We start from the raw sequence: 23,579 nt of genomic DNA on the forward strand, positions 1-23,579 counted from the left end.
TTCAACTTTATCAACAGATGTTTTCTAGGTTTTTTCAAATTGAAATCTCATAAAAATTGCTTTAATTTTTAAAAATGGTTCATATAAAAGACAGTAATTTACAGTTGAAATAATTATTTGTAAGTTGTTTTAGTCAGGATGGGTTTTTTTATTAGTGAAGGAAATAATAAGAAAGGCGTATATACAGTTAAAAGAAATAATTCTGGAGAGAATGGGAGTTAAGCATTGTGGTCCATTTCATCCTTAATTCAAGAACAAGGAATTGTTCAATAAAAAAAAAACAAACAAGGAAGATATTTTGATAAAATAGTATTATTAGGCACTACATGCAAATAACTTGCGACTTTAATAAAACTATTCTGATGTTTAAACATTAAGAAATCAAGCTCTTAGATGAAATGCTGAAGTTTGAAGGTAAATGAGATGCGCTTTATTTTCTCCTTTTTGCCTCAGAATGTGAAGTACCTACTCTGGAGATGGTTTATGAGGACAACTCTCTCATGGCAAGTTATTTTGTCGTTGTTCAGTCCCAGGAATTTGTCACTGTGATAAAATGGTTGATATTAGCAGTTATTTTTCATCTTGACTAACCAAAATATTCTATGATTACAAATTATATAGGGTTAAAAACATTTATGCAAGTGCTATTTTTCATGTGCTGGTTAATTTACATATATTTTACGTTTAATTAACATATATAATATTTTTTCTGTAGATGTAATAGAAATGGGGCTTTGATCCATCTGAGTCCTTCAGCAGATGCTTAACCTTAAGCACATAAATAATCCCATTGTTTTCAGTGTCTTTAATCTGTGCTTTTAAGTGCTTTGTTGGATTGTGGCCTAGTATAATTATATGTTTGCAATAACAGTTGCTTATTAAAAGCAGTTGTTAGATCTCAAAAATAATATAAAAGAAATAACATGAGAAAATATGTATCAAACAGTACTGAAAAAATACATAAAAATGGTTTCAAAATCCCTATTTGCTTGTCATTGTCCATCACACTGCAGATTCGGCTTTTTGTGGCATTCCTTTCTTTTAACAGGGCATATTAAGGAAGACATCACATAAATTTATGTAGAAATACAGGCATTTTTAAAAAAATTGTAATTCTAAATTTATAATTTTTAAAAAGTTTAATTGTTCTTAACACTGAATTCTGTAATAAAGGTGAGCTTTTTAAAAATAATTTGCCTTCATGTAATTGTAAAGCTCTGAGTAGATCATTCCTAGCTGTCAGTCAGTCAATCCCACAGAGCTTTGCTGCTTATGAGGAGAAACCTGGTCAGGTTTCTCCTCATAAACCATCTCCTGAGTCAGCCCTTCATGTTCTGAGGCAAAAAGGAGAAACCAGAGACAGAAAGCACATCTCATTTACCTTCAAACTTTAGCAATCCACGGAAGAGCTCAATTTGTTAATTTTTTTGAAAATCAGAATAGTTTTATTAAGAAGATCCACAAGTTATTTGCAGGTAGTGCTTAATAATCCTATTTTATCGAAATATCTTCATTGTTTTTTTGTTGAACAATTCCTTGTTCTTGAATTAATCATTGTGGTCCATTTCATCCTTAACTCCCATTCTGCCCAGAATTATTTATTTTGTGTAATTGTATACCCTTTATATTCTTTCATTCACTAATAAAAAATCCACCTTGACTAAAAAAAATTGCAAATAATTATTTGCACTGTAAATTACTGCCATTTATATTGACCATTAACCACTGTATTTTGCTCTGGTAAAATGCTCTGATGGGACCTGGGTGATGGTGCTCACCTGGCTGCCAGCCCAGCTGCATCTCACAGACACTTGCTAGGAGAGTTTCTGGATTATAAACCCTCTAAAATTTAGTGTTGGTATTCGCAATTTCTACTGACAAGTTTGAGAAACCACTTGTGTGAGTGAAATGTTTCAGCACCAAGTGCTTGTACCTTCCCTCTCCATACATTCATTACTGCTTTCCTGATCTACCTGCTCCTCTGAAATACTTTTTCAGTTTATTTTTCCACGGGAGCTCAAGAAAAAACACAATAGTGTTAATATAAAGGCAATTTTCCTTGGTCTTTTGTGCCTCTGAGTCAGAGCTTACGTAGGTTTTACAGCAAATTGTCGCTTCTGGTCTGCCAGCCAAATTTTTTGAGTGCATTTACAACTCATGTGAGCACGAATAAAGGACCACAAGCATCCAGCAGCACTCAAAGGGTAAAACAAATGTGAAATCATCTGTAAATGTCACTGTTATGTGTGATAAAAAAAAGAGGGCTTGGCTGATCTAAGTTAGAATATCCAGCAGTACTGAGTGAATAGAATACCAGGATAGATTCAGAGTAAATTTATTTCCTTATAAATTAGTTATATATATTATACGTATAATTATATATAAGATAATAAATATATAATTATATATATTATAGGTATAAAATATATATATAATTAATATTATATATAAATACAAATATATTATAAATATAATATATAATTAACTACATAGTTGTATTGTATGTATGTATAATTATTGCATTTATTTACATATATTTCTATTTTAAATATAATTATATTTGTATTTATATATAATTATTGTAGTTGTATATAATTATATCTATAATATATAATTACATAATATATTGTATATACTTATATTATATATGTAACATTATATACTATATATAATTATATATAATTATATATAGTATATATAATGTAATAGGTATAATGTATATTATACCTATTACATATATTATATAATTACATATAAAACTAGCTGTAATATATATTATTTTTTACATATGATATATTTGTATATTATATTATGTATATATTATATATATAATTATAAATATAATTTATTTTTTTTCTTATATAATTCCTCAGGTATAATGTGAGCATGGTGGGGCATGCAGGTACTCTGTTCCCTGGCACAGGAGTGTGTGTGGTTTCACGTACAGGGTGTGGGATGCATCACCCAGAGCTCCCAAGTCCATGGGCTGGGCTGGAGCTGGCTGATTGATTCCGTATTGCTTCAAGGGGACACAGGGTGTGCAGGCCAGGTGAGCAGCCCTGTTTGCGAGAGCCGGAGAGCGGCAGAGGATGGCAGGCAAGGCAGAGCCCTTTCCCGGCCGAGGTGTCGGCAGTGCTCTGCCCCGGGCGGCGAGGAGGTGCCGAGCTCCCGGAATGGGTTCATTAGTGCGCGCTGCTGTTCGCGCAGGAGGGCGCGGGCTGTCCCGGGGCTGTCCCGGGGCTGTCTGCGCTCACCGGCAAATGTCACCTCGCATCAGAGCGGCGGCGCTGCCAGCCCTGCCGGCCCGGGGCAGGGCGTCTCGGAGCTCTCCTGTAATGCACGGCGACTGCCCCAGCGCTGCCTCGCTGGCTGCCAGCACATGGCAATGGGTGCCACCTTCTGCGGCTCGGATAAATGACAGCTCTGGGGAAGGTCACAGCTCCGTGGGAAAATCCTCCACACCTTGCAAGGAAAAGAAAATCCCATAGCCTGCGTAGTGCCTTTCCTGCTCCTGTCTCTTTGCTTACACGGGTGGAAATGTTGAAATGAAATAGCAGAGCGAGGGTGAGGGTGAGACTGTTGTGTTTTGATGTGGCTCTGAAATTGCCCTTCATTGTCAGAAGCTGTTAGGCTGAGGGGTGAAATGCACTCCTTGAGTGGCAGCAGGAATTGGTAATTACCTTTAATTCTCCACAGGGGCACCCAGAGCTCTGGGCTTTGCCCGCATGTGAGAGCTGAGGCACAGAGAGCAGGGCTGGTGCTGGAGTGTGGAGGGGCAGAAATGGGTTTGGGTCCCCTTGTCCAGCAGCCTTTGTGCCCAGAGTGCCACGGGCAGGGCAGCTGCCCCAGCCCCATTGCCATGGAGCTGGACTGAGAAAGGGCTGCAGGCAGCAAGGTGGGAGCATCCCTGATATTTTTTTTCCTGGCGTTTTTCTCCTCAACCCTTGAGCACCCCAGGGCCCTGAGGAAGCAGCAGGGGGAGGGAGGTGCATGCTGGAGCTGGTGGGATGGTGATGCCGTGGGCACTCTGCAGCAGGAGCTGCTCTCAGCCACGATGGAATGACACAAGGAAGCTTTCAGTCATCAGCTCCCCAGTTGGAAGCAAGACTGAAAAATCTAACACGCCATGCCCTAATCCACTTCATATGGACTCTGTGCATAGCTCCCACTGGCTGTCCTGCAGTGGAGCTGCTGGGTTTCCCCGTGCCCAAGCACCAGAGGAGGATTGGGTGCACTGCTGTGCCCTGTGCTTGCTGGCAGAACTTGTGTTCTGCTCCATGGGCTCAAAGATGTGCTTTGTTTTATTGCCTCCCTTTCCTTTGAGAGGTACAAAGTACAGTGACAGAAACTATCATATTCAATTGGACACGCTTTCTCCAGATTTGTTAAGGATTTACTCTACACATTTGTAGCATTTAGTTGCCATGGCAATGACCTCGGTGCAAGAGGGAACAGCCTTTAGGTTGGACCTCAGATTTTCCTTTCATTTCCATTTAATTTGATTTGACTGTGAAATGTCACTTCCATTGCATTGATTAAGCTTCATTGTGGCCACCAGCTCTGTTAGAAAGGTTAAAGGGCAGGCCAGTGGCTGTCATTTTTCTCCCCCCACCCTTTTCTGGTACCAGTACAGGTTTGTTTTGGATTGTTTTTTTCCAGAGGAAGACTAAAGTTTTACCCCATGGTGTTCCACAGCAAAAGCAAAACTAATGCAGCAACAGTTTGAAGTGGTGCTAACCTACAGCTTCGTCAGACAATTTCACAGCACTTCAAAAAACAGGAATTTGTTTCTGTTTTCCTTCCTGACATATGCTCACCCCCCAGATAAATAAGTGGGATTTATTCAATTATCCAACACTAGCCATGTTGGAAGGAGGACAGCCACCTCTTTTGTCCAAATTGCTGTGTCCCTAGGGTGTGCCAGCTCCCATGGGCAGAGAGCCACTGGAGCTGTGTGTGGATCACCCTTTTGCCCAGGCTCTCTCCAGTTAGTTTGAGATTTGTAGGTTTTATGCAACAGGTGCAAAACAGAGAAAGGCAGTGTGTTGGGATGGGAGGCTCCAAAGGAGAACCAGGCAGAAGCAAGAATTGCTTTAAGCAGCTTTATTAGAATCACTACTGTGGTATTCTTCTTTCCCAGTCCAAGGCATTCAACCTTTGTAAGCAATACAGCCCATCTGCAGAATGCAAAGGTGCAAAAAATGGTGCTGCATTTGTAAAGACTTGCCCCTCTTGCTGCCCTCAGACCTCTCTGTGTACTGTGTGGGCTGGAGAAATGTGTACTCAGTGGACTTGGATAAATTAGCTCTGTTCATTTAGGTGCTGCAGAACCTCTTTTGTCTGCATCTCTGTATTAGCAGGCTCAGAAGCCTTCCTGGCAAGCTGGCTTTTTGCTGTGAGCCAGCTTTTCTGCCACATGCTTCAACTAAACATCAGCTAAAATATCATCTTGAAATTTGCATATTGCATGAGAACTGAAGTTAAGATTTCTCCTGCTTAGCTTGGTCAAAACTTAAGGTAAGCCCTATAGTTATGTGTTGTTTTGTTATTTGTTAAATAGATCAGGTGCTCATTTGGAAAACTTTGGTTCTTCTTGCTAGTCCTGCAAATAATTTCTTTTTAAGTTTGTTTAGTTGCTTAGAATTTAAAAAGAAATGAGTAAAGCAGAAATATTAAACAGCTTGGTCTGAAGGGAGGGATGGAAGGAAGGCTCATTAACACAGAAATGTGAGCACAAACTGGTGGGCTGGTGAGGAAGAGGCCTGCAAAAGTCAAGGGAGAAAAAAATGTTTGACCAGGCACAGGGTAAAGGATGCAAGCAGAAACTCAAACCCCAAAGTACTACATATGGCTTGGAAATCTTTGCAGCTGAAGGACTGATTTTCTTTCTTGACTGAGCTGAGCTTCAAATTAAGCCTCTTTCTTTTGGAAAAGAGAGCTGAACTGGTGTGAAGAAAACTGCAGTTCTGGAGCCCATGCATTGGCTGCAGGATGGAGAAATAAATCACACATGTATCAGAGAGGGAATGTATTGAACTTTATTTCCTGTTTTCTGCTCCCATCTCTGTGACATGCAGCATCTGGCATCAGGGCCACCTCTATGGGGACATCATCCCATGGTGGATGGTCAGGGCCAGCTCTGGAAGGGTCCAAATCCCTGGGATAGATCTTTGCTCCTCCTGCATGGCTCACGGGAGAGGGCTTGAGCTGGCAAATATTTTTCAGAGGGAAAATCCCTCCTTCTGTGCCCCTGTGTGCCACAGGAGGGGGTGACTTCAGCTGCCAGCGCTGCAGCTCAGAGCTCCCTGGCAGTGCAGGTGAGACCTGGCTGGAGCCGTGGCTCTGTTATCTGGGCTTTACACAGCTCCTGGGATGGCTGTCAGAGGGAGGGCAGGATCTCCATACTAGGTGCCCTTCCTGAAAGCACTGTTTGCTTCCAAAAACTTTTCTGTTTGCTTCCAAAAATTTACGCGAATAACTGGCGGGAGATAGAAGAGAGGAGAGAGATAAGGATGTAACTTCCTACATAAGCAGTAAGATGAAAAACCCCTCCTGAAGCTGGAGTGGCCCTGAGCTGGTGGCCTGTGGGATGGTGCTGTCTGACAGAGCTTTTCTGCTCCTTGGGACTGGGGGGGAAGTGGAAATGCTGGATGTGAAATCCGTCAGCTGCTGAGTACTTGTGCTTGTCCGTGAAGATTGTCACCACGCCTGTGGAGGGGGAGGTGGAGGTGCCCCCAAAATGGGGATGCTGCTCATGGCTTTGGATGTTCTCTGTTGTCTTAGCCTGGGTTTGTAAAACAGAATGTTAGTTCTGAGTGTGTCTGGTTCTGACTGGGCATCACAGCCACTTTTGGTGCTTTTCACTCCCTGGTAAGGATCCAATTTTAAAGCAAGGTGGTCAGTTCTCCTTTGGAACAGAATAATGGGAGTATTCTCAGAATGTAAATGCACATGCTGTGGATTTCCACAGAAGAAGAGTTCTACTGCAGTAGTGTTTCAAAACCTCCCAAATTCATAATTACTTACACTCTGAGTCAGTGTTTGGAGGTGAAGAAACTGTGGGACCATGGAAAAAACATCAGATTAGGAGAAAATACTTTATTTCTCTGTGTACTCTATGTTTTGGGGTTTTTTTTTAATATGGATCATGGTGTTTCGTTTCCTGTGTAAAAACAATTTGAGGCCTTCAGAGTACGTATTGCTGATTTTTGTTGTAATTTATGAAGAGGTTCATTTTAGAAAAAGTGTTTGACTAAACACTGAATGTGGTGCTTGTTCTTCATGGCAGTTGTGCTGTGTGGTAGAAATCCCATTTTCCAAACTCCCAGCCACACCCTGTGATGGAGACAGAAGAACAGCAAATAGCTTTGTTCAGATGTCTCCTGTGTCATCCTCTCAGCTAAAAATGCTGTATTAAATACCTAAAGCAGGTGGAGAAAGTTAAAAGCTGAATTGTTAACATTGCATTTGATGCCATGTCACAAATCTTTGCTTAAAAATGAGATTAAATGGGGTTTTTTTTTGTTTGGTTTTGTTTTTGTCCATACCCAGTTTCTCCTTCTGTCATCAGAAGTGTCTCTGGCTCGTGGTCTGAGCCCTGGAGATGTTCCAGCAGGAAGGAGCAGCTTCCCCTCCTTTTGGGGCAGGTGTGGAGGGACACAGCACCCAGAGCAGGGCAATCCCCATCTTTCCTTAGGGCAGCCACAGAGGTAAAGTAACACCTCCCTTTCCACCTCAACACATCATTTTACTCCACACCCTCAGAGGAAGGTGTTCTCTCCCCCAGGTAACCAAATGTGCCCTATTTAGGCAGGGAAGGGAGATGCTGTTTAATTCCTCTGCACAAAGTGAGCAGGATTCAGCACAGGATTCAGCAGCTCCAGCTCCAACACATTTTTTTTATTTTTTTTTTCCACTTCTCAGCAGGAGCTGAGTATTGGCATCTCTCCCACAGCATCATGCCTTGTTGTTTTCTCTCAAGCAAAAACAACAGAAAAGGAAGATGAAAAGGAAGGAGCAGACAGATCTGAGAGAGGATTGTTAGCTCCGAGGTCTGGTGGGACCTCCTTGCAAACATTTGCAACTCAGTGTCACCCATGCCAAAGTCACACTCCAGTTTTCTGAACCTTTTATTATCTCCTGCATATGGACACTATCTTTTCCTTCTTCTGCTTGCTGCTCGACAGGAGGAGTTCATAGGAGATTTTGTCTGTTTGCCCCTGGTTTTTGGAATGTGATAATCACATTGTGGCATTCGTAGGTCATGTCATGGTATGCTATTAATACTTTTGTTGTGTGTTAACCTTCTCAAAGCAATTGTATGGAGGCATAAAAGGAGAGGAGCCTTCCCTAGTTTTAGCTGAATTTCCAATTTGAATGTCAGGCCAGGTTCACAAAAATTTCCAAAATAGGTGAGAGTTATAAATAAAACTGAATGTGTTACTGTTTGGGGGGAAAGCTGTGGAACTCAGTTTTTTCTTCCAGCTCAGCCCCAGAATAGACACAGACTGTTTTTCACTTTGAGCTTTTAGATTCCAGCAGACCTCAAACTTAACAAAAAGATCAGAAGAATTTTATGAACTGAAGAGTGAGTTTCATGCAGATATGAATCAGCACTGATATCTTGGCTGCTGTCATCATGTGAGTATGCTGTCATTGCAGCAGATATGATAAATTTGGGAATCTTAAACTGAACATGCTTGTCCAGTATGCCTATGAGGCAAAGCAGGGAAAAGAGAAATTTTCAAATGCCAGCAATAGTTTTTTTAGAGAAAAAATTTTACCTGGTCTTTAAATTTTGGATTTAAATTCCATTCAGATTTTGAGAGGCAGGAGGACTTACTGGGATTTTTGGGGCACTAAGCCAATATAAATATCAGAAATAAGAGGGAAATCATAGAGCTGTTTTCTTATTGTTAATAGCATAATGCATCTTTTGTTGGATTTCCTCCCTGCAGGACCCTCCCTGCTGCAGTAGGGCCATTTACCCTTGTCTTCTTTGATGGTTTCAAAGGGCCTGCTCTGCAGAGCTGCTTACAAACTGTACTGAAGGCTGAAAATTCTTGCAGGGAATCAGACAGTTTTGACTGACCAAGTAAACTTAATTCTCAGTGACAAGAGAAAAATTAATTCAAGCATTTGGAGAGACGAGGTTTGGGGGAGTTTATAGTGTTGGTCTATAATGTGAGTCTTTAATGTCTGAAGGCTTCGAGTCAGTGTTTATAAAGAAGCCTCTTCACTTTGCCCCCATTTTGAAGCACTTATTTTCCTCTCTGCTTGCAAAGATCTTAAAAAGATCTCAAGTCTTTGTACTTGAGATTGCTTTTGTTCAGAGTTGTCCAGCATTTTCTCCCCTTTCATGTTTTTTTGCACTGTTTGCTTTGCTGTGTGCGCATAGTGGGGTTTAATGTGAAATTCTGGTGGGTGAAATTGTGCATATCTCCTCCTGTTTTGCCCTTTCCTTTTAGTACGTGAAGGAACCAGCAAAAAGGAAAATGCTCTTACTAAACATATAAATAAATCATAGATTTGTAGTTTCATAATCAGTTTAGCAGGTTTTATTCTAGTATAATATTGCATGTTTGTATGTGAAAATGAGGAGAAAGTAAAAACAGAATTATATTTACCATCAATTTTGTTAATTATGAGAAACTAGTTCACAAATACACAGGAGTACTATATTCAGCTAACCCTTTGTCTTCTTGTTTGTTTAATAGATTAGATGGATGCACCAAACAGCATGCTGCTGGGGCAGCATTAATTTTATTATAGAATAAAAAGTAGAAGTGTTAGTCTGTGTTCCTGGCACGTTTGTAAGCTATCTGACCTATTTTCTCCTCCTGCCCTCTTCTCGGTGCTGACCAAATTCCCCCTCTCCTATGCCTGACTTAAAACTGGCTTACAATTAAAGCAGCCCTGGAGATGTTGCCCATTAGCCTAGAAATAGAGAAGATATATTGTTTTATATGTTTGAGCAAAAGGGAGAGACAACTTCACTCCTTTAAACAAGGAGATAATCTGTTTACAGCACAGGCTCACTTGGTTTCCATCCCTTCAGTTGTGAAAATAATTTCAGGGGGCAATATTTGCCTTGTGTTTACCAAAAAAAATACCTGGGTGGTTTGTCTTAAATTTATTACATTTTAGGGGAAAAACTAAGCTAGGAGACTACACTTCCCAGAATCCTCAGGAAGCATATGATGTCTGATATGGACTTCTAAAATTAAAACATTGTGATTTTGCAGCTGCTTATGTTGAGGAGTTGGAAATATTTGTTTCTAAATGATGTTCCTCGCAAAAAAATCCCAAACCAACCTCTCAGTATTGTGTTGTCACTGCAGATGAAAACCAGCCTTTAGGTTCCAAAAGTTATCATTAAAAACATAGTCATTCCCCATCTCCAAAAATCATGACAGATGTGAAAAAAAAAAATCTGGTTTGAGTCAAAAATTTTAGACATGCCCAATATCAAGAATCTTCTTTCCCCTGAACAACTCTTATCCTGCTTTTTTTTCTGGGCAGTTGGTGATGACTTTTAGGTTTTGGTATGCTGGAAGATAATACATTATTTAGAATTTTAGGTGTGGAAATAAAAACAACCAATCAATATAGCACTTAATATAACACTACTTGAAGTTTCTCTTTTGACCTTGACCAGTTATTTTTCAGTCAGGGCCCTGTCTGCAGTGAAGGGCTTGCTCAGACTGGCCTGGAAGTAACAAACTAAATTACTGTGTCCCAGCACTGCAGGTGGACAGAGCTAATCCTGCTAATGTGGCCAGGATGGATTCCAGCCAGACAGGTCAGAGGGCAGATAAATATCTCTGTGCACACCCTGAACTGCGCAGGCATTTGGATAGTTGAGTTTGGCACAACTTGGTGTGAGAGAAAGAAGTGTCTCAGTAGCCCGGTTAGAAAGGCAGCCCCAGCTGGGATGACACCCAGCTCAGTGCCTGTGCTGTTTCCTCATTTCAGTCCCCATCAGCCCCTATTTCTCTGTTTTGTCCAGAATTGTGAGCTTTTTGTCACCCATTAGCAGGAACAGTGTGAAATGCTTGGATATGCTTTGTTATTCTAACAATGCTTTTCCACATCTCTGTGACTTTTCCCATTGAAAGTACATTGAAAACTTCATTTTATTAATACTCAAATCTGCATACATAGTGGATTTTTAATGGCAGTGGAGGAACTGCCATTTGAGAAACCTCACAATGTGTTGAAACCTAAAAATACAACATTGTCTTCTTCTGCACCATCCCTCTGGTTCATGCGTTCTTTCAGGATGTGCCAAAACAAGTCTTAATCTCTGTCTTCAAGATCCTGCATTGTAGTGTGTGTTTCAGCCTAGATAAGCTATCTGGGATGCAGTTTTATTGCACTGCAAGGTATTATTATTGTTCATGTAGAATAATAGTGAAAATAGTGGTTTTTCGTTTGTATTTTTGGGGCTTTGTATATGCCCCAGAGGTAGATAAAGAGTTTATGAAGAAAGGTTATATTTAAGAGAAATGGGTATCAGTGCTATGAGATTATACCCATGACAGATGGTTGTAACTAAAGCTTCATCTTGGTGCTGAAAAGCTGAATGAAACAGTATTCAGATTTTGAAGTAATATTGGCTTCATTTCAATGGGACTTTTGCCTGAGTAAGAACAGACTAAAAAACTCACTAATGATTCTAATTTTTTGTGTCAGCTTTGAGTAGATTTTCAAAAATTGAACTTTATTTTTGCCTATTTTGGATTGATACAATTCCAACAACAACATGGAGGGGGGGTTGTTTGTTTGTTTACAGAAATATGTGCAACATTATGCCTTTGTTCACTGGGATGACAAGATATAAAACAACATTGTTTTATTCACACTGTAAAGCAAAACATCTTACTGGGAATCATGAAAGTGTTGTAAAAGTGATTTTTTTTTTTTTGCTATTAGTTTGCAGAGCTGGTTGTGAACCTCAGAATTTTGTGAGGTTCAGTCAGAATAGTTATGTAAAAGTTCAGATGCTAACCTTAAGCAAATCCAAATATCTTGAGGCTGGAAATCTCCACAAGAACATATTTCCCCTTGACTTGTCTAATACAATGAGTTCAGCCAGGCTACACCCTGGGGAGTTTTGGCCCACCATGCAGTGTGTGTGTGCTTTAAGTGCTTACACTCAGCCATGAGGGTATTTTTAATTTCATCTTGAGAAACTAAACTGAGGGACTTCACAAATGAATCCATCAGGAAGACAAGGTTAATTCTGGCCGCTGTTTGTGGGAGTATGGTGCCTTCAAATACCAACACGTTTTTTTTTTTCAGTGGTGGCATTTGGAAGAATAAATGAAGTGTGACTCCCGGCATCTCTTTAGTTGCCCTGAAAATGGAATGTCAAACAGCATATAATCATCTTCCTTGTTTAAAGAAAGAGGAGCAAGTGAGAGACCTAGTTTTCTATTTGTGTCAGTTTTTGGATGTCTTAATATTCTATCTTGTCTAATTTTCCAGAGAGTGATAATAGAGTTCCTGTCAAATTAGAGGTTACAGACTCTTTAACCTTTATGTCACAAAAAACCCCCTACATTCCTTATTATTACCATGAATATAATCCAAATAAAAATTTTGCTTTTAATGCCGTTACGCTGAATGTTGCATTCCAAGCATATAATTTTATTCATTATAAATATTAAAAATATTCAGCCTGACATTAGCCTGCTTGCTCCCCGGTCTCTTTTAAAAAAGGCTGATCTGGATGTGTCACCCCTTGGTCCGGGGAGCAGCCGTTTGGGCTCAGCCCCTGCACTGTCACAGCCCTGCCAAGTGCACTTCTCAGGTTCAGCTGATGTGGCAGAGATGTTTTCAGGTGGACCAGCCTGATGTCACCATCTTCCAGGAGTGGGAATAAGCCAGGGGATAAATTAAATGAATTGCACTTGCCCCACACTGGGGGATTTGCTGTCAGGAGAGCCTGATGTGGTACCACTGGAATTTCATCTCACATCCTGCTAAAGGGCTCTTTCCTTTTGCAGAGAGTGTTGCAAGGGCCTAAGTTCCTTTAAAATTGAAAAGCTGCAGTCCTCTTCAGTGCAAGTAGAGCTGTGGCAAGTATGACCTACTGTTTGGTCAAGTTTTGTTCTCATTTACATGAAATCCAGCAAAGTTAGACCTGCTGTAAAAGGGCCTGACTTTCAAGCTTACAACAAATGAGTAATGAATAAACTCATAATCTCATTCTTACATTGTTTTAGTTCAAAATCCAAAGTGCCTGAGACTTCTGCACCCAAATCTCAGTGCCCAGTGTTCTTGGAGATGCAAATCCAAGGCTGTGTTTTTTGTCTTGTTTTAAATCAGGTGAGTGCCACACGCTTCGGTTTTGTAATGAGAGTTTTTGCACTGTCCTAATTAATACAGTGTGCCTGTCCTGGACCTTTGAAGTAAGTGGGAGTTCTGCCACCAATTTAAATAGGAGAAGGATTTGAGCCAATTTGAACAGAAGTTTTCACTTATCTTAGTGCCTAATCTTCTTTTTAAAGGGATGTGGGAGTATCGGCACCTCCTACGTAACGCTCATCAGCGTGCAGAAGTAAACTAGTCTGGTCACTTATGGAGGCCCACTTAAAACCAGGAGGATTACTCAGGTGAGTGACAAGGCTTGGAGAACAGATTTTAGGCAAGTTAATTCAGAGTGCAAAATGACATTTAACCCATCTGTGTGAATATTACCAGTTGAAGCAGGCCACAAAATCGTTTTGAAATCGTAAGATAAAAAAAAATCCCCCAATCCCCTTCTCTGTTTTTCTTGCATTGGAGTTGTCAGGGTTCACACTTTCAAGGGTGGGTTTTTTTAGGCATCACAGCTTGTAGCTCCATGTCTTTGTTAAATTGGAGCTGATATTCTCCAATAAGCAGAGCAGAACTGTAAGGAGAAGTGCCTGCTATGAATCTCGTGGCAAAATCACAATATTTGACAACACTGGGTCTGTGTAAATATGTATGTTCCTTGCAGTGCTTTGTCCCTGGAGAAGCAGGGTTTGTCTAGACCTCCTGTGCTGTCTCCCTGAGTGGCAATGTATAGCTGCAGAGTGGCTGACCACGTATGGCTGCTTTATCAGGAAACTGGCAGGCTCTGACTGCTGCCTTGGGAGGGTGTTGCAGGAACTAAGGCAGATTTACCGTGAGGTTTCTGCTCTTCACTGGAACACTCCGAGTGAACCTGTGAATGGAAGAGGGTAGAAAACTGATGTTGCCTTCATGCTGCGCCTCTTTTTCTTCCCGGATGCACAGGAGCCCATAAATACTGATTTTTCTCCAGTCTGCCCTGAGGTTTTTGTAGATTAACCCTGGTTTTTGCCAAGCTGCAGTGAGGTGATTGCAGCTGGTGGCACCCATGTGCCTTCAGTGTCCCCCCAGCATTCACCTGGCTGAAGCCTTGCAGACAGCAGCACCAACAACTGGGTGTGTTGTATTCTATTGGAAAGGCTTTTTGTCCTCCAAATAATGCTGTGTCCCAGAACAGGCAACATTTTATTCATTTTTAGTTTAAAGGGAGCCTCTTCTCCTTAGATATTTGTTTTTAGAGGTAATAAAGTAGCCATGACTGTGGGTACTGCTGTGTAAGGACAAAACGGGAAAAAATCCCATTTTCTCTGGTGCATCTGTGGCTACCATTTAAAATAGGGCTGCGTTTTCAAACATGGCAATACAGTTTTATTTATGTGTTTTAAAGTAAAAATTAAAAGATTTATTTTATACGTTGTTTGAAGTAAGTCCAGGGGGACTTTTTCCCCTAAAGTTTTTGTTGTACTCTGTCTCATGGAGGCCAGCTGGTTTGCTAGCTTGAGTGACCTCACATTCCTTAAATGTACTCATAAATCAAGCCAAGGCCATGCATTAAAAGCTCAGTTTTGACATTAATTCAAAGGAGGGAAAGCTTGATACATTGTGGGAGAAGTACAGGGATGGACACTTAGGGCCAGATTTTTCAATCCTCACATTTACCAAACCAGTGTTGTACTGAGTCTCTCAGAGAATTGGAACTCAACTGGACCCTGTATTATCTATGGGAAATAAAAAGTAATTATAATTAAAAATAAACAAAATAATTTTTATAATAATAAAAATTAATATAAAAGTAATAATAACTTAAAAAATAAAATTATTATTAGTTATTGGATCTGCAAGGCATATTTTTTCCCTATTCATTTTAAGTAGTGCGAACAATCTGATTAGAGAGTGAGATGATTAGTTAATACTTAATTATTTGGAGGGTTTGTTCTTGTGAATGTCTCTACTAAAGGAAGTTTGGCAGCATGTTCAATGAGATTGCCACAATGGACCCTTTTGGTGTGATTTAGTGAAAAGTAGGTAAAGCATCAGGTTTGCATTAATAGGTTAGCGTGTCATTGCATTTTTGGAAAGTACTGATGTTTCTGGGTCACACAAGGATTTTTGGTCTGCAGATATTTTGTTCTGACTTCTCAAGGAACGATGAGAAAAACTGGTTTGATTTTTAGAAGCAAGAAAGACAATAATGATTAGAAACATGAAAGTAAAATACTTTTTACAATTCCTTTGCTTTTTGAGGCTTCTTAGGTCCCTAGGAGATTAAAAGTGGTTAATTTAATACCTACTTTAAATATGATCATTTGTTCTTATTTACAGAAAATAACAAAACACTAAAAAATAGTATTTCTAAGGCTCAGAGGTGCAATATTGCTGGCTGCTTATCACTGAGTTTGCTGGGTGCTCCCTGTTAACACAGAGCCACTCATCTTTGGCACAGTGCTCCCACCAGAAGCATCTCCAAGGTTTTACTGTTCCTTGTACCTACCTGTAAGGTACAACATATTAGCACAATATTTATCTGGGGCATTAGAAGGTTTTTAAGGTATTAAGACACTATTTAAGCATAAACTTCATATATGAATCCACAGGGACTGGCTACAAGGTAATAACAGTAAAGTATCTGTGAAATCTGGTTGTAATCAGGTCAATTCTGATTTACCTTAAGCTGAAACAGCATCTATGAGGACCTTAGGTGACTATCAGTGCAGGAGTCCACAAGGATATAGGTGAAGTAAATCATTTTATTCTGCAAATGGATACAAATTTATACCTCTCAAAGCTGAAATTCTTCTGCTTTACAGAGTTATTGAAGCATTTTTAACGGCAAGGCAAAATGAGGTGTTAAAATTTGAGAATATTTCAGTGGGATTTGACTGACAAAATTGAAGCACTTGCAGTTCAAAATAAAACAATGTGTTTTAAACCCTCTGATTAAAGGGATGAAGTAGATGGAAATGCTGTTCACAAACAGGGGTTATTCCAAAAGACTAACTTAAGGCTGGCTTTCATCTCTTCCTCTCTCAGTGGGGAAGGATGTGGGTGGAAGGTGGTTCAGAGACAGTGTTTAGCTTAGGTGCTCTGAATTATTCTGTGAATAAGCTTTTATCTCTTTAGTAGTTATGAATAACCAAAGAAGATTAGCTTCCTGGTGCTTGAAGTAACCTTTTTGAATATGCTCCTCATTATTGTCGATTCCTGACTGATTTCTCCACAAGAATAGAAGTCGACACCTCTTGCAATTAAAAGCACGGTAACAAAAAGAAAATGGAAGTTTTGCTACTTAAAATGTTTGTTGGCCTTTAGCAAGGGGTTGTCCTTTTTCTGTGCTTACTAAATACTCTCTACCCTTTCATTGTCAAATGTCTTTTACACAGTCACTCTCCAAGTAATTGTTTTGTATGTAAAATAGAACATAGCTAACAATACCCTTAACAGTTGTATTTGTTATCTGTTCCTTCAAGAGATGGGAAAAACTCTGCAACAGGGTTTGTAACCATAGGTAAAATGTCCTTTCAGAGAGAAAATAAGGTGGAAGATAAAACATGCCAGCAAAAGAAGAAGACAAGTTATTAGCACTAATATTAAAATACATAATTGTTTAGAAATCAATTTTATAGTACAGATAATAATATATTTTAATATAGATAATATATTATCTATAGTAATATAGATAATAAGCTAAATAATTCTTCAACACAATATCTGACTGCATCTCAAAAGTTTAGTGTCTTAAACCACTTGACAGTGCAGTGGGGAAACTAGCTTATCAACAAGGTTTCTTCCTGCCTTTGCACATCAGTTATTTGCACTTCACCTTGTGCCGCTGCAGTTGCTTGTGAGTCCTTTTAAACTGCAGCCAGGAGCAATTTTCATTGAGTGGCTTCACCACCAAAACCCTACTTGTAAAAGGTGTAAAACCTTAATGTATCTTGAAGGTTAACAAAGGAAACAACCAGGATGTGGATAAGGAGATAGAAGGGATGCATAAAGAAAAATTATAGTAGCCAATATTGGTGACTAGCATTTTGGTTTTAGCATTTTGGCTGACACCACTCCTGTGGTTTTGAAGGAAATCTCCCTGGTCTCTTTTACTTAGCACATGTCAACTTGGATTGAAGGACGGTTTTGGTTTGTGCTGAACTGGATTCCTCTGGAGGAAAGCAAAGCAGAGCTTCTTGCGCTGAAAGACACTGAGCACTGAGGGAAATACAAGGATCTGAACTAGGGGCTGCTCCCTCCAAACCAAAATGAGCTGTTCTCAAGATTCAGTACATCACACAAGGCGGGATGTGGTCAGTAGCCAACCTGGGCCCAGAGAATTGTAGGAATGTGGGTATGGTTGACAGAGTGACAAAAATAGCTTTTGTCTCTTAAGCTTAGAAGTTTCTTTCCTTGATTAGGTGAAAAAAACCACCTCATAGGCCATGGGGACTTCACCTCAAACTTAAGGATAGCTAATTGGACAGGAGCCAAAAAAGTCCCATCTGGGCAATTTAGCAGAAAAAGAAGTCCAAGAAACTAACTTCTTTTGTAGTGTTTTACCAGGAGCAAGAACCTCTGGCAGCTGTCTGGGTTTTTCTGTTTGTCATTTTGCCTTTTATGAAACCTTTTAGTTTCCAACACTGCAACAGAAGCCATCCTGCTGGTTTTTAGTTGAGCTATCTTAGGTGTGTTATAGCCCTCTAAGAGCTCATTAGACCTGGCTAGAGGAGGTCTCTCTCCTCTAACAGAGAATAGAGATGGAGGTGCCCTGGTACCAACTCTGCCTCTGCTGCCCCAAACTGCTCTCTAAAGCAGATACAGATACAATAGGCTGGTCTCTTAACACCCAGCAGCCAAGGCAGCCTTTGGAGACATCAAGGCAAGCCAGGAGCCCTGACAGAAGATTTGCAGGATGCTGGGAGGGCCTGAGTTAATACAATTTAGTGAATTCATTTTGAGGGCGTGCTGGAGAGGAAAATGCTCTCACCCATGCTTCAGGGAAGCTGGTCTAAGGCGGCACAGCTCAGCCTGGAATTCAGAACAGGGAGCCTAGGGTTAGAGCTAGAACTTCTGAGTGCCTGTCTCTCCACTTATTCTCCCTTTTCTAGCTACTTTTGCTAAATGCTGGGCATAGACAGTCTATTTATTTGCAGCTGAGTTCTTAAATGGGATTTAAAGTAACTGTAAATAGATTAGCCATGACCATGTAAGACATCACTTCTCTTACTTCCTTTAGCTGCTTACTTCAGGTTTTGTTTCTGCCTCTGCCCCAGTTTTTCACACCTTGTTTAGACTTGTGTTTACTGTGACTGTTTCAAGTTTCCTACCTCCTTAAGACCACAAAGCACTTCAAGAAAGGATTTCCATGTATTATATTTTGTTCTGAAAGCCTTATCTCATACAGACATATTTGCCATTTTCTTTTTTTCCCCCATATACATAAAAAATATATTTCAAACCCATTATATGTGCAGCATTCTGCTTCCATAGCCTGGGTTAAGATCTCTTTCAGAAACTGCAGACAATAAAGCATTTTCCATAGGAAAAGTTAACAATGTGATAAATACTGATGCAGTGTTTCCCCACACCTAATTGTTTTTTAATTGTTTATCCTAATTTTGTCAACTTTCCATATCATTCCCCACAATGCTTTGTGCTAGATTTTCTTTGAAAATTCCTTTCCTCTGAACTTGCTGTGAACTTGTTTCTAAAACTTGGCCATAAATTGCCACCAACAAAACAAAATCTGCTATTCACTAATAAAAAACACCCTCTCATCCCTCACAAAAGAGACTACAGAGAAAAAGTAAAAGACATGACAGAATTTATATAGAAAAATAACTTTAAATTGCAAGTGTGAAGAAGGATGTGAAGGCTGAGTGGAAAACTAGAGAGGAGCATTTGTGAGGCTTGGTTTAAGCCATGTGCAGAGTTTGTGCTCTGTTCCCTTTGCACTGGTGGCTATTTAGCTGGAATGTCAGGAGGGTTGGGATTAGGCTTGGTGTGACTGAGGGGGAGGAGGAGGATTGTGTTCCTTGAGATGCTCTGTGGGAGGGGAAGGATTATGCATGTGCCTTATGTAATGAGGAAGAGTCTGGAGAACTTGCCTGTCTATGAGGAGGAGGTGGGAGGATTAGCTTTTGATGTAAAGTCAAGGGAACAGCCCGGGTCCTGATCCCCTGGGAAGGAAATCAGAAATGCTTTACTTCCCTGTATATCCTGTTTTGTGTATAGAGGTGGGAGGTTTTGTTTGGATTTGGTTTTTGGGGTGGGAAACAGCTGGATTAGGGGGAGGCAGAGGATGGAGAGGGGCACTGAAGGGATGAGCAGTGAGGATTCAGGAGGGATGGGTCATGGGGTGACCCCCTTTCCATGATCCTAGTGCCTTCTCCTTGTTGGAGCAAGGCACAGTGACAGAGTTAGGGCTCAGGCTAAGCAGCCTTTACCCCAAGAGGGCCCAGACGCAGTTCAGGTGTCCCTGCACACTGACAGTGTCTCCTTCAGGCAGTCTGTTCCCGTGCCTTCTGTCCATCCCCTTGGGCTCCTGTTGCTTGGAGAGCCCCTTGAGAAAGCCCAAATTCCCAGTGTGGTGGCACTGAATGTCCCTCTCTTGATGGACACTTGCTTTTCTTGCCCTGGGAAATCTGATCTCAAGAAAACATAAAAAGAGTGATGAGAATCGTTGTGGGAAAACAGGATGGGTTTTTTTGTTTCTAACTCTGCCCCTGCTTCACCAGCCAACACCAAGTCTGTTGTTTGGTGTTCCAAGGAGGAGTTGGAGCACATCCATCCCAGCAGGCAAGTTATGGGTTAAGGCTTCACCATCAGTGGGGGTTCTGGCTCTTAAAGCTTCATGCAGGAGCTACTTTTTTGGTGAATGAGTGATCAGAGCTTAAAAGGTTTTCAGAGGCAGTTTGAGCAGGCTGGGAACATCCACACAGCTCAGCTGGCACATGGCACCCCATTCCTGTGTGCTGGGTGTCACTGTCACCCATTCCTGTGTGCTGGGTGTCACTGTCACCTCTGCAAGTGCTTCACAGGTGCATTTATCTATCTGAGCCTATCCTCATTCACTCTCTGCAATGCTGTGTCTGTGCTTTGTGCTGCTGGGGGAAGAAGGCAAAGGCAGTCCAAAGGAAAACCCCCAGGATCTATGTTGCAGTAAATCAGAACATGGATGCTTTTATATTCTCTTTATTTTTTGCCAAATGCCAGTAAGACTGCAATAGCACTTAGTAATGGAATTCAGCACCTTCATGGGGCTTTTTACTCACCAAAAAAACATTATCGAAATTACTGGTATTCCTGTTTTGTGGGTGGAGAAATTACAATGGGAGTGGTTAAGGTCACCCATCCAAATAAGGACCAAGCTGGAATAACACATCTCTGGTTTTCCTCTGGATCCATTACACTCTCCAGTGAATTCTCATAGTGTTTTCATGGAGTTTTGAAGAGTTCTGCAGAGAGGACCAAGTCCAGGATTTCCTGGTTATGTGGGGGATCAGAGCTGAGTACAAAGATCCCCTGAAGTCAAGGAGAACTTGCAGACTCCTGGAGCACAAGCAAAGTGTGATTGAACACACTCTCTCTCCCTTTCTCATGCTTTTAGCATGAGCAGGAGGAAAGGGAGCTCGGGTTAGGCTCACTCCCACTGCATCACTTTGTCTGGATTATTTAGAGAATCTCCCCAAGACTGTTCTGGTGTTTGTGGAAGCCAAGCAAAGCCTCAGAGATGGGTACCTTGCAAAAGGAAGGGTTTTCAGTGCTTTCTGGTCCCTGGTTTTGGGTGTTTGAACCCAGGTTTGGAATTATTTCTATTATCTATGTAAACCCCGCAATGCTTATGACTTAGGTTGAGAAGTTGTGGAATACTCCGTTTTAGAGCCTGGGCAATTTCACCCCAACTATTTTGGGAAGAAGGGATATTTCCTTTAAAGAAGTGAAATTATTTATGGGTAGCTACCAAATAGAAATTAGGATTTATTGCATCCTTTCAGTAGCTCAGAGAAAAAGATTGATAAGTAGTTGGGTGCAGGGTGAGGTCAGTGATGGAACAAAGAGATGACAAAGCCCACAACACACCTTTTAATGCCTGTAGATTTACAGGAGCTTCTATTTTCCTGTGCTGTTGGTTTGGGTTTCCCCCCCAAGATAATTTCTCCTTCTTCACCCACTATAGAAAAAAAAAAATTAAAAATTACAAAAGGTTTCAATATACAGTAGTTAATTACTACATTACAGCTCTAATTAAATTCTTGGAGACTCTGCACAGTATGATGTCCATGCCAAGAGGGACATAACCCGTTCTTAAGTGAATACATGTTCTTGTCAAGTTAACTTATCTGCATTTTACTCACATGAAATATTCCTCATCCCTTGCTTCTTGACACACGTGACTGATAAATGTTTTAAAGGTACATTTAACATTGATATTTTTGTCATATGAAATGACAATGGCTTCAATAATTCCCAGATTTTATTTCATAGGAAGTGACACATTGTGTGATACCAAACTCCCCAGATCATGATGTAAGCCATGCACCAGTAAGAATATATTTATATATATATTGTATCAAAACTTGTCCTTTGTGTGGTTCAAACCTAAATGTTTCAGCCACCTGTGAGTAGTTAAAGAGTGTTAATATTACAACACCTTGTACAAATACTGTGGATATTCAGAACAGCCAGATCTCAGCTTTCTCTTCAGTTTGCTTTGAGACATTTAATAATGAGGGATTTTGTCTTACTTTTTGTAATGAAATCATCTGAGAAGGGAGATACAGAAAGATAGATTTTTATCAAGTCATTTGCAGTTTTAAATGAAGTGCCATGTAGGATTTTATTAATTCTTCCACATTTCTTTATCACATATCTGTCAGGGTCATAGGTAATTTTTTTGTTCAGATTTTTAGATACACATTTAGGTCCTTGTACATGTGGACAAGTCTGTCTCAAGAAGTTTTAGTCTTGAGAGAAGTTCAGTAGTCACAAAGCAGTAATGTTGTTTTCACATGGAAATAGATGGGAGCAGTCTGCCTGACCTTAGGGTTCCATTAGATCAGATGTCTCCAGAAATTACATGTATATGTGTAGCTTAATGGCAGGGAAATGCAGCTGAATGTGCTTTGTGCTGGTTTCATTATTCCTTTGATATGGAGCTTTTACATCACACCATGTCAACACTTTGGCTTTGGCCCTGCTTCAGCAGAGTGTTTAAACACCTGCCTGACTTTGAGGGCTTCAATAGGCATTGACTCAAATGTTTAAAACCCAAAACTTGCTGAGGAGGGGCCTGTTTGTGTCACAGCTCAATACTAGAGCAATATTTAACAAGGGTGTGATGCTGGCAGTGAGCTCATGTATGGTTATATCTGTATTATCTCTGCATTTTCATGGGGACACAGAGCAGAGCAGCTCAATACTGAGGGTGGCCCTGATGAGTGGCAAGAATCAGTTCCTGCAGTCAGAACAGTGTATCCCCAGCTTGCTTAAAAGTGCACTTCAGTTTGACTTTTTACCTGAATTTTTAAGTGAGACTTGGACTTAAATACCTGTTCAAAGCTCCCAGAAATTCCTTTTTAAATTTGATGGTACTTAGCAAAGCATCAATTTAAAAAGTGTACAATATTTTGAGGGTTTATTCATTTATTTTACCGAGTCTGTCTGTCTTTTTCCATTCTCTCAATTGTGTGCGTTTTGCTTTATTTCATATATTCCATTCCATATGTTGATAATTTATTTATATATAGTTTATATTCATTATATTAATTCATATTGATGATATTTATTTATGCATATAGTGTGACAGTTTCTGTCTCTGAAGTTAATATTGGTGGGATGTCAGTGTATAAAATGTGTTGTTTCCAAGCTGAAGACATGAGGCCAAGCAGCCTTTTCTTACTCCTGCAAGTAAAGAGGTGGCAATGCTGTCTCGAGCAAGCGAAGCAGAGTTTGGCCTTTTCTGTGTATGCAGTGAAGTGTCCTTGAAGGTGGGGAAAAGCCATCACAGACATCTCTCAGGAGCCTGTGAGGATTCAGCTAGGGCATGGGGCTTGGGTCAATAGCTTTGCATGGACAAATGTTTTAAAGAATTGAATGTGGGAGCTTTTGGGGGATTTTGCCTTCTTATCTCAGGAGAATTTTTGAAAAATTAATTGCTCTCTTTTTCTGGTCAGCTTCACTTCTCAGTTTTCATTGAACACAAGCCTCAATAATTTCTGTTTCTGTTGGGTTAAGCTGAAAAATAGTTAAATCAAGGGGGTTACACTGAT

At 40.4% G+C, this 23,579-nt stretch overlaps 1 protein-coding gene across 9 annotated transcripts in view; it reads left to right on the forward strand.

Annotated features, from left to right (window-relative positions):
• SOX5 (SRY-box transcription factor 5) overlaps window positions 1-23,579 on the forward strand; it is a 597,965-nt gene that overhangs the window by 57,045 nt on the left and 517,341 nt on the right. The window contains exon 1 of one of the 9 annotated variants that reach the window (XM_058022191.1): window positions 13,565-13,619. The exons of the other annotated variants lie outside the window; for them this stretch is intronic. The gene's annotated coding sequence lies outside the window, so the exon portion shown is untranslated. Of the gene's footprint in view, window positions 1-13,564; window positions 13,620-23,579 lie in introns of those variants that run through there. 9 annotated transcript variants of the gene reach the window in all.

Source organism: Melospiza georgiana, chromosome 4, assembly GCF_028018845.1.
Source record: "Melospiza georgiana isolate bMelGeo1 chromosome 4, bMelGeo1.pri, whole genome shotgun sequence".
Taxonomy (NCBI): domain Eukaryota; kingdom Metazoa; phylum Chordata; class Aves; order Passeriformes; family Passerellidae; genus Melospiza; species Melospiza georgiana.